This window comes from Hoplias malabaricus, chromosome Y (genome assembly GCF_029633855.1).
Source record: "Hoplias malabaricus isolate fHopMal1 chromosome Y, fHopMal1.hap1, whole genome shotgun sequence".
NCBI lineage: Eukaryota > Metazoa > Chordata > Actinopteri > Characiformes > Erythrinidae > Hoplias > Hoplias malabaricus.
In genome coordinates this window covers 82473133-82484678 of record NC_089820.1, presented here as the reverse complement: position 1 = coordinate 82484678, position 11546 = coordinate 82473133, and the positions used below count along the sequence as shown (strand labels likewise).

At 34.1% G+C, this 11546-nt stretch overlaps 1 long non-coding RNA gene across 1 annotated transcript; it reads right to left on the bottom strand.

Annotated features, from left to right (window-relative positions):
* Nucleotides 1-1570: 1570 nt before the first annotated feature.
* On the bottom strand, nucleotides 1571-11238 carry LOC136679311 (uncharacterized). Its single transcript, XR_010796543.1, has 7 exons — nucleotides 11194-11238; nucleotides 10146-10181; nucleotides 9105-9137; nucleotides 6698-6730; nucleotides 5228-5248; nucleotides 4475-4551; nucleotides 1571-4075 (listed from the first exon to the last, which is right to left on the bottom strand). It is a non-coding gene; the product is annotated as an uncharacterized lncRNA (long non-coding RNA).
* Between the last annotated feature and the right edge of the window lie 308 nt (nucleotides 11239-11546).

Here is an 11546-nt window from a genome sequence, read left to right as displayed (position 1 = left end):
GGTGAAAAATGTAACTTCGTCAGATCTTCTTCAAACCCACACCGAGTGTCAGGGAGGTCCTGACAAAGACAGTGGTGTGGTAATTTTTGCTCTACCACATCCCAATGCTGAGATGTGGGGACATGTTGTGCTGCATAAGATGTATAACTGTAAATTTCATGATGGGATTCCTACTTCCAGTGAAGCTAGGTAAACACATGAGTAGAAGGGTGCGATCAGAAAAGCCTAGTCAGTCCGTTATATCCTACATTGCATCTGTATTTTGCTTTATTGGATGTATAACAAGCTCATAAATTTAATTCCAATATATTCAACACCAATAAACCTATTGAGAGAAAATCCCAGTTACGTTAGTCCTCATATCTCAGCTTTGGGATGAGATAGGCTGAAAATAATCACACCCCTGTGTAAGTCAGGACCTGATCAATCAACATAGTGAGTTTGGAAGAAATTCGAGACGGTCAAAAATGTAGTCTAAATAAAAACAAAGGGGTGTTTTTTTTTCTTAGTGTTTTTTTGGGTAAAAAAAAAAACCGGTGTGCCAGGGAGGTCCTGATGAAGACAGTGGTGTGGTAATTTTTGCTCTACCACATCCCAGAGCTGAGATATAGGGACATGTTGTGCTGCATAAGATGTATAACGTTTTGTCTTTGACACGGCGTCCGGGGCCGTTTCTGCAGGAGCTGGTCTAGGCGGATGGATAAAGAGATTAACTGATCCAAGGATAATCCGTCATCTCGACAAGCCAGTTCTGTAAGTATCTCTGGATTGAGACCATTCCGAAAAACATTAATTAGTGCAGGTTCATTCCAACCACATCCAGCCGCAATTGTCCGAAACTCTAACGCATAAGCGGCTGCTGTTCGAGCTCCTTGCTTACGTGTGAGAAGAATCTCACCACAAGAACGTCCCTCAGTAGCATGGTCAAATACCTCACGGAATGTAGTGACAAATTCGGGGTATGTGTTATTGACAATATTGTTCCAAATAGCGGTGGCCCACTCAAGTGCTTTACCAGACAGACGGGAGACCAGAAAAGCGATTTTTGCCTGATCGTTACTGGGAGGTGAATTCTCAAAAAATATGGAACATTGTAATAAAAATCTGCTACATTTAGCCGGATCACCCTCAAAAATCTCCGGTTTACTGACAGGATAACGTGAAGTCGAACTAACAGACACTGTAGGAGGACTGGGATTAGCTTTAGGAGCAGGAATACAGGCTATAAGGGCGTTCACACACTCCAACACTTGTTTCAGTTGGAGCTGTTGACTCTGTTGTTGTTGAGCGAGAGAGTCGACAGATTGGGTCACACTAGCTAACATTTGCTGGTGTTGACCAAGCATATGGCCCTGACTAGTAATAGCCGTTCTAACGGCATCTGTGTCTGCTGTCTGCATGGTGGCCGAGTATTCTGTCAGGACAGAACAGAAAGCTGACAATCGCAGAACACAGTAAACTCTTTTTTAATGACGTTATCCAAAAGAGTAATCACAAGGCAAGCAAGGTTCAAAACAGGGAGCAAACAGTACCTCAGAGGATAAGCGAACACCGTAGTCGAAAATCAGGCAGAGTTCAAAAACCGAAGAATACAGACAGTATTCTGTCCCCAGTACAGGGACAAGGCAGGAGACGTAATCCGGGAAAACAGGCAGGAAGTAGGCATCAAGAAATCGTCAGACTAATAACAAGAGAATGTGTTGTAAGCTGGGATAAACCACTGCAATACTCGGCAGAGAAAAGTTCAGTGATAGGAGTATAAATAGGGAAACAAACAGGTGTGTGTAATTAGAATTCAGGCGAGGGAGACCTGTGGGTAGTCATGTGACTGACGGGTGCATTCTGGGAATTGGAGTCCTGGGATGTAGGTGTGACATTAGGTAAAATAGATTTAAAGGTAAAAGTAACAGTTGTCACCGCGACCCTGAAATGGAGAAGCGGAGAAGAAAATGATGATGATGATGATGATGAGTAACAGTTGTTGTAACAGTGTAATAGAAGCAGATGAAATCGTTTTCAGTTGAAGTGAAGTATAAGTACCAAACCAGCACCAGTTTAATTCTGAACTGTGTAACTATGTAGCATATTAGCAGTTGAAGAAACTCATATCAACAATACAATTATGCTAACAATAATATATTATTACTCAAAACTTTCAGCTTTACTATTGTTTTATATACTAATATATTCAATGAAGTATACAAAATGGCCGACACTAGAGTCTGAGTGTAATCGAGATAAAATGGTGGCTGTTTCACACTACACCAAAGTATTTCCATGAAAACTCTCATAATTATGAATTAAATTCATGTATGAATTAATGTGTAGTTTTAACAGTGATAGACTTTTTCATTTACTTGAATTAAGGTTCTCAAAACAATTTGCCTCAATTGTTTTTAATGACTGGCCTATTATTATTAGTAGGCTGATCTACGGAAGCCCTGAAATGTATTGTGTGTTCTTGAGACAAAGATTCAGATTATCTGTTTATTTTCTGCCTGCTATATACACCAAAAACTGTTGAAAATTATTTTTGGCATCATTTGTATAATTTTAGCTATTAAAAGCTAAAAAGGCTAACATTTATCATACATTGACCAGCAGGGGGCAGATTAAAAGATATTCCAGGGGGTAAGGAAGGGGCTGAGGAGCTAGGTGCTAAGATTTAGCCTGCTGTTCCATCTCTAACACAATACAGTGGCCACAGCCAAACGATGAACGAACTGGCCACAGCCACAGGAGAGACAAATAGCTCAGCTGTGTTTAATTATTCAAAAAAAAAAATTAAAATGCACTTATTCTTTTCAGTGTACACATAGTAAAGATTTAACACTGGTAATGCAAAGGCTATAAACCTATATCATTAACTATCAATTGCCTATTTGTCTATACTAAGATACATATTATCCTCATCTCATTCTTCATGCCCTGTGATAATTGACACCCTGTCAAGGGTGTACTTGCCTTGGCTCAGTGCACATCAGCACCCTGATCTGGAAGAAGCAGTAACAGAAAATTAATAAAATAATGAATAAATAAACAAGAGAATAAAAAAAACACATCAGAACAAAATGCATATTTGACCATCATCAGGGTACAGTTATATCAATGCATACAGCAACACCATCCGTAAATGCTTTTGATACATGACCATTAAAATGAATGCAGTTGAATTTACAAATTTACAGATCACAGATAACCTGCTAGTCTATATAGTGTTTAGTATTTCAGTTGAGCTAGTCAAATGAAAATTTGGTATTGATTTAAGAAGTGAAAATCAGCAAACACCAACAATTGCAAAAGTAAAAAATGCACAAAAAATTCAAATATCCAATAGTTCCTCTGAAATTTATGTTAGTAATAGCGAGTCTCTTTGCTGCAGTAACAGCTTCTATTCTGGGAATGCTTTGAAGTTTTATATCAGGGGCTGATATCAGATGATTTTGTTTCTGAATCACTAACTTGACACTATCTCATCGCAAAATTATTAAATAGGAGAATGTATGTCCACTGCTTTATACCCTCCTAGGCCACCACTTGCTAGGCTGCCATTGTAAATAAGAACTTGTTCTTAATTACTTGCCTGGTTAAAGTACAAGAGTAAACAAGAGTACTGGGCATGGTCATCCTTGGCTCATGTGCAACTGCTTCAGAGCAACCCATGCTTTTATACACGGATTATACAAACTGTGCAAAACTGTTTACAGTAACTTTAAGGGTTTCTACAAATGTTTAAACATACAATGTACAGTTTATTCCAAATGTAATGTACACTGGACATACAATGACAAATTTTGTACCCTAATAACATATTAATTAACATTGTTTGTGATAACAGATATAATAAAAAGATTATACAGTGCATCTTATACAATGTAAATATAAAGCACCTAAAATAATGAATTGCCAATGCTAATATGAAGACAGAACCAGCAGAACAGGATGAGGTTGGTAGAGTGAGGTTTGATGATGGAGGTCTCCAGTGCTTGGACCTGTTTTATTGGATTTGCACAATTTTCAGTGTGCAGCCTGTACACACTGAAGCCAGATATGTGTTTTTCAATGTCTCTGTATACTGAAATTACACACACACACACACACACACACACACACACACACACAAATAATTTAAAGACAAGCAAAAAAAAAAAAAAAGCACACTCACTGTCCTCTGAGGGACTTTATTTATTTTATTATATTGTATTAAGTGTTATGGCTTTGATATATGACTGTGCCCAGCTAAACCTCTTTTAAGTGTTTTTTTTTTTTTTTTACATGGACACAGAACTGATAAAATCTTGATTTTTTTTTCAAAATTATATTTATGATGGTGAAATTCACCTATATTAATAAAACCTTAATATATAGCACTTTTTAGAATTTCAGTTTATTTTCACAATATGATAAAACTTGGCAGTAAAATCTGGAGATTAAAAAAAAAAAATCTAGCTTTCAGTCAGCAGAATACACTCACATTCTGCAGGTCCTGCAGTACTACGTCTCTTCCAGCTCCAGACAAAACACGTACTTGAATTATATAAATTGTATCACCTGTTAAAACACAAGAACATGTAGTGATATCCTATCATGCAAATAATCCTACCGTTACCTTAAGGATCAATATGGTATACATCTCTTTAAAATTCTTTTAAATTCTGCATTTAAAATAACAAGAAGAGAGAGCTGAATTGGTGTTGATCATTCCAAAAGGTTGTGAATCTTACAAATGTCCAAGGTTACAGCTATTTCAAGAATTCAATAATGGAGTGTAAAGAGATTGTTATGTTAATATAGGCAAATTAATAAAAAATTATTTCTAAATTGGTCATTCAGTGATCAATTCATGATGCTCTAGCCAGTCTTGACCAGAAATTCATTCATTTATTCATTCATTGTCTGTAAGTGTTTATCCAGTTCAGGCCCGTGTTGGGTCACAGGGTGACACACACACATTCACTCACACCTATGAACACTTTTGAGTTGCCAATCCACCTACTAACATGTGTTTTTGGACTGTGGGTGGAAACCGGAGCACCTGGAGGAATCCCACATGGACATGGGAGAACACACTAAACTCCTCACAGATAATCACCCAGAGTGGGGCTTGAACCCACAACATCCAGGTCCCTTGTGCTGTGTGATTGCGATACTACCTTCAAACTGTTAACACATCTGACTATTATGCTATTACTTTATATATTATTAACATGTTAATTCAATAACTTACCTGCAGAAGCAGTAGGTTGTGCTGATTTAGTTAAAAATTTTATTAAACAAGAGATAAAAGAAAAAAAAAATCAATCAATATTAAGCCTAACAAATAAACTGTAGGCTGTTGAAGAATAAATTACCATCAATAACGTACTAATAAGTTTGTAATGTATCATTTTAATTCAAAATACAACGTTTCTCCCACTCCCACTCATTTTTCATTTTATAGTAACTGGTGCATAGTACTAACAATAATACTATTTCTTTAATTTTACAATAAATAACAAAATTGTAAGTATTTTTTTGTCACTGCATTTGCATTGAGTTTTTTAAAGAATAAGTACTGCAAAACATGTACACCAGTTTTTTCTGTTCTTGGGGATAATATTGTATCCAAGAGTATATGTGTATTTTGCTTTAAATAATTTAAAATGCTGAGAAACATACTTTTTCACACCTAATAGTTTGTAACTTATAAAGAAAACAATGATGATCATTATAATGATGCTATAGTCAATCATGCATAATTAGATATAATGATAGAAATTAACATTCAAAGAGAAATCCCACAATCACTTTGTTTTCTAAGAAAATGTATTTACTGACCACAGATTTCAAAATACTGAATTAAGCCCACACCACCTCCAGAAGCCTCAATAGTGAAGTTCTTAACCTTACCTTTTACCATGAAATGAAAAGATATAGCATTCATTCTAAGATAAATGCTATATTTAAGTTTGTTTCTAAAGAAAATTACTTCATTAACACAAGCTGTCAATATATATCCTTCAAGTCTCTGATATCTGTTGATAGTTTTGCAGAATGCATTTTGGAGATAAGAGATAAGATTTTTCAGTGAAAAATTCATTGCATGGATTATTCATGATTAGTTGTTATAGGGGGTGATCTCCTGAAATGTCTCTACATGTGCAATTTAATTTAAACCTTGGACTTGAATTTTACTTTAAAGGGACTTCAAACTTTGGAAAACAGAACATTATATGTTAATATTAATTTTCTACATCTTAATACAATAGCAAGTTTTATAATTTACTAGGAGTCAGTGTTGTAGTTGTCGCTGTAGTAATAACTGATGATGTATCCGACAAATGGATAACAGCAAATTACAACAAAAAAAGCACCCATTGATGAATCTTCTAGCAATCATTAAATGCACAAAGTTTTTTGTGTAACGTAAATAAATAATAATAATTATAATTTAAATTTTAAGCATTCTCCCAATTTATTGTGCCATTTTACATTAACTGGTGTGAAGTATTAATAATGATACTCATATTTAATGTATAATGATACTTTATAAAATGTAAAACTTTTTAAAAGAATCTCTTTGTCAATGCATTCATTATGAGATCCTTTATTATTTATATGAAAAGGTGTGGAGTGGGATTGAAACCATTTGGAACCTTGAACATAAGTGAAAAATAATTTTTAACTTGTTAACTCAAAAGCAGGTTTTAGAACTTACTAGGAGTCGGTGTTGTAGATTTCACTGTAGTAACTGATGTATCAACAAAAATAACAACAAATTACAAAACTCATTGATTCAAACTCTAGCAATAACTACATTACAAATAAAACACAACACATCAATTGATTCATTCTAGCAATTATTACTTCTACAGATACGTAGGAATTACTTATATGTAGGAATTGGTAGGAATTATTAGTGACTAATCACAGCATGTTTTAATCAAGATTAGTTCTTCTTGGGGGAAGTCATATGATACATTGCTAAAGGTAACATTTAATTAAATATTTTGGGTTTCTATACAATAAGAAACATTGTGGGACAGGATTTAAACTGTTTATAAAATTTAACCTTATGAGTAATAACAATTTTTAACATGTTTAAAGTCAAAATCAGGTTTTAGAAAAATTATTAGGAGTCTGGGTTGTAGTTGTCACTGTAGTAATAACTGATGTATCCAACAAATGGATAACAGTAAATTACAACAAAAAAAGCACTCATTGATGAATCTCCTAGCAATCATTAAATGTACAATGTTTTATTTTTGGGTAACGTAAAAAATAACAATAATTATAATTCAAATTTTAAGCATTCTCTCAATTTTTTGTGCCATTTTACAAACCGGATTCCCAAAAAGTTGAGACAGCTAACATGTGGAGCTGCTAACATCTAATATTATATTCAGAATAGAACACAAATCACAGATCAAAAGTTGAAACTGAGAGAATGTATCATTTTAAGGGAAAAATGTTGTTTCAAAATTTCATGGCATCAACAAATCCCAAAAAAGTTGGGACAAGGCCATTTTTTACCACTGTGTGGCATCCCCCCTTCTTCTTACAACACTCAACAGATGTCTGGGGACAGACCAATTTCTCAAGTTTAGAAATAGGAATGCTCTCCCATTCATGTCTAATACAGGCCTCTAACTGTTCAATCGTCTTGGGCCTTCTTTGTCGCACCTTCCTCTTTATGATGTGCCAAATGTTCTCTATAGGTGAAAGTTCTGGACTGCAGGCTGCCATTTCAGTACCCAGATCCTTCTCCTACGTAGCCATGATGGTGTGATTGCTGCAGAATGTGGTCTGGCATTATTTTGTTGAAAAATGCAGGGTCTTCCCTGAAAGAGATGACGTCTAGATGGGAGCATATGTCATTCTAGAACCTGAACATAGTTCTCTGCATTAATGGTGCCTTTCCAGACATGCAAGCTGCCCATGCCACAAGCACTCATGAAACCCTATACCATCAGTGATGCAGGCTTCTGAACGGAGCGTTGATAACAACCTGGGTTATCCTTGTCCTCTCTGGTCCGGATGACATGGCGTCCCAGTGTTCCATAAAGAATTTCAAATCGTGACTCATCTGACCACAGAACAGTCTTCCATTTTGCCACACTCCATTTTAAAAGACCCATGGCCCAGTGCAAACGTCTGAGCTTGTGGAGCTTGCTTAGAAATGGTTTCCTCTTTGCACTGTAGAATTTCAGCTGGCAACGGCGGATGGCACGGTGGATTGTGTTCACTGACAATGCTTTCTGGAAGTGTTCCTGAGCCCATTCTGTTATGTCCTTGACAGTGGCATTCCTGCTTGAGGTGCAGTGACGTTTAAGTGCCCGGAGATCACGAGCATCCAGTAGAGTTTTACGGCCTTGACCCTTACGCACAGCAATTATTCCAGATTCTCTGAATCTTTTGATGATGTTATGCACGGTTGATGATAATAACTTAAAAGTCTTTGCTATTTTTCGCTGGGTAACACTATTCTGGTATTGCTGCTCTATCTTTCTGCGCAACAATGGTGGAATTGGTGATCCTCTTACCATCTTGGCTTCAGAGAGACACTGACACTCTGCGAGAGAGAAGTTCTTTTTATACCCAATCATGTTGTCAATTGACCTAATTAGTGTTAATTGGTCTTCCAGCTGTATGTAATATGCTCAATTTCCTATTTACAGCCACTTATTGCTACTTGTCCCAACTTTTTGGGGATTTGTTGACACTGAAATTTTAAATTAACATATTTTTACTTTAAAATGTTACATTTACTCACATTAAACTTTTGATCTTTCATCTATATTCTATTACGAATAAAATATTGACATTTGCCATCTCCACATCATTGCATTCAGTTTTTATTCACAATTTGTTTAGTGTCCCAAAATTTTGGGAATTCGGTTTGTACATTAACTGGTGTGAAGTTTTAATAATGATATTCATCTTTAATGTATATTTTATAAAATGTAAAACTTTTGAAAAGAATCTCTTTGTCAATGCATTCATTATGAGATCCTTTATTATTTGTATGAAAAGGTGTGGAGTGGGATTGAAACCATTTGGAACCTTGAACATAAGTGAAAAATAATTTTTAACATGTTAACTCAAAAGCAGGATTTAGAACTTACTAGGAGTTGGTGTTGTAGATTTCACTGTAGTAACTGATGATGTATCAACAAAATAACAACAAATTACAAAACTCATTGATTCAAATTCTAGCAATAACTACATTACAAATAAAACACAACACATCTATTGATTCATTCTAGCAATTATTACATCTACAGATACATAGGAATTACTTATAGGTAGGAATTGGTAGAAATTATTAGTGACTAATCACAGCATGTTTTAATCAAGACTAGTTCTTCTTGGGGGAAGTCATCTGATACATTGCTAAATGTAACATTTACTTAAATACTATGGGTTTCTATAAAATAAGAAACATTGTGGGAAAGGATCTAAACTGTTTAATTTCCTAGGAGTTGGTGTGGTAGTTGTCACTGTAGTAATAACTGATGATGCTTTATAAAATGTAAGTGTAATATCATTGTCAATGCATTCATTATGAGATCCTTTATTATTTATATGAAAAGATGTAGAGTGGGATTGAAACCATTTGGAAACTTGAACAAAAAAAAATATGTTTAATATGTTAACTCAAAAGCAGGTTTTAGAACACATTAGGAGTCCATGTTATAGGTTTCACTGTAGTAGAACTTGTGTTAATCGCCTAAGACATTGTAATTAAAGAAGAAAGCTGTGATGATCAATATTATACTATATTCAGTCATGCACAGGAAAGCAAAGGAGCATAACTAGGTATTTTCTATCATTATAATATCCTCATAATAATCTAAGAGAAATGCCACATTCACACTGTTACTCATGAAAATATATCCATTCACCAGAGCTGCCAAAATATTGTGTTTAAGTCTCTTTGGTATTCTGTGGGTTTTACATAATGTATGGGGGTGAAGTAGAAAAAGAATTGTAGAGGTGACAGTGACAAAGTCATTTGATACACTATTAAAGGTACATTTTATTTCTATTGAATGAAGTTGTATTTTTCATGAAAAGATGCGGGGTGGGCTACTAACTGTTTGGAAAACTGAACGTAAATGAATCAATTTTAACCTGTTAAATCAAAAGTGGATTTTATAACTTACTAGTAGTCGGTGTTGTAGGTATCACTGTAGTAAAATCTGATGATAGAGCAAATAAATGGATGACAAAATTATAAAACACAAAACACACAATAATTCATTGTTGTTATTTGTACATTGTAAAAGGTACAAATAAGTTTTAAAGTGTTCATTGTGTAACATATGAATCTAAATGAAATTCAAACATCTCCCACTCTTTAAATAATTGATAATAACTTGTGCATAGTTTTAAAACTGACACTTATAATTGTATTTTACCAAATAATCTAAAAAATAAGTACTTTGAAAATGACAAGCGAGAGGAATTAATTTTAACATTGCATTCAAGGCAAAAGAACTCCAAAAGCATGTGCTTCATTGTGTCCTTTATTGTATCCACATGTATGTGTGAGTTTTAGTTAATATTATTTAAAATGATTACTTGAATGTAAATTATCTGTAACATATCATATTAATACATAAGTTCTATTTAATTTTTTTGTTAAAAGAAAAAAAATTCATTTTAGTGCTTATCAACAATCACCATAAAATGACAAAACAGTCAGAGAGTACTTGAATGTTAAATTACAATTATATGTTGCGCATAAATGATTAAAACTTGTGTTAATCACATAATACATTGAAATTAATGAAGAAAACTGTGATGATCAATATCATACTGTATTGAGTCATGCGCAGGAAAGAAAAGGAGCATAACTAGATATTTTCTATCATTATAATATCCTCATAACAATCTAAGAGAAATGCCACATTCACACTGTTACTCATGAAAATATATCCATTCATCAGAGCTGTCAAAATATTGTGTTTAAGTCTCTGTGGTGTTCTGTGGCTTTTGCATAATGTATGGGGGTGAAATGGAAAAAAAAAATTGGTCAAGGTGCCAGTGACTAAGTCATCTGATACACTTTTAAAGGTACATTTTATTTTAATTGAATGAAGTTGTATTTTTTCATGAAAATATGCAGGGTGGGCTACAAACTGTTTGGAAAACTGAACATAATTGAATCAATTTTAACATGTTAAATCAAAAGTGGATTTTATATCTTACTAGTAGTCGGTGCTGTAGGTATCACTGTAGTAATATCTGATGATATATCAAACAAATGGATGACAAAAAATGATAAAACACAAAACACACACTGATTCATTGTTGTTATTTGTACATTGTAAAATGTACAAATATGTTTTAAAGTGTTTATTGTGTAACATATGAATCTAAATGAAATTCAAACATCTCCCACTCTTTAAATAATTGATAATAACTTTTGCATAGTTTTAAAACTGACACTTATTATTGTACTTTACCGAAGAATCTAAAAAATATGTACTTTGAAAATGACAAGCGAGAGGAATAAATTTTAACATTGCATTCAAGGCAAAAGCACTCCAAAAGCATGTGCT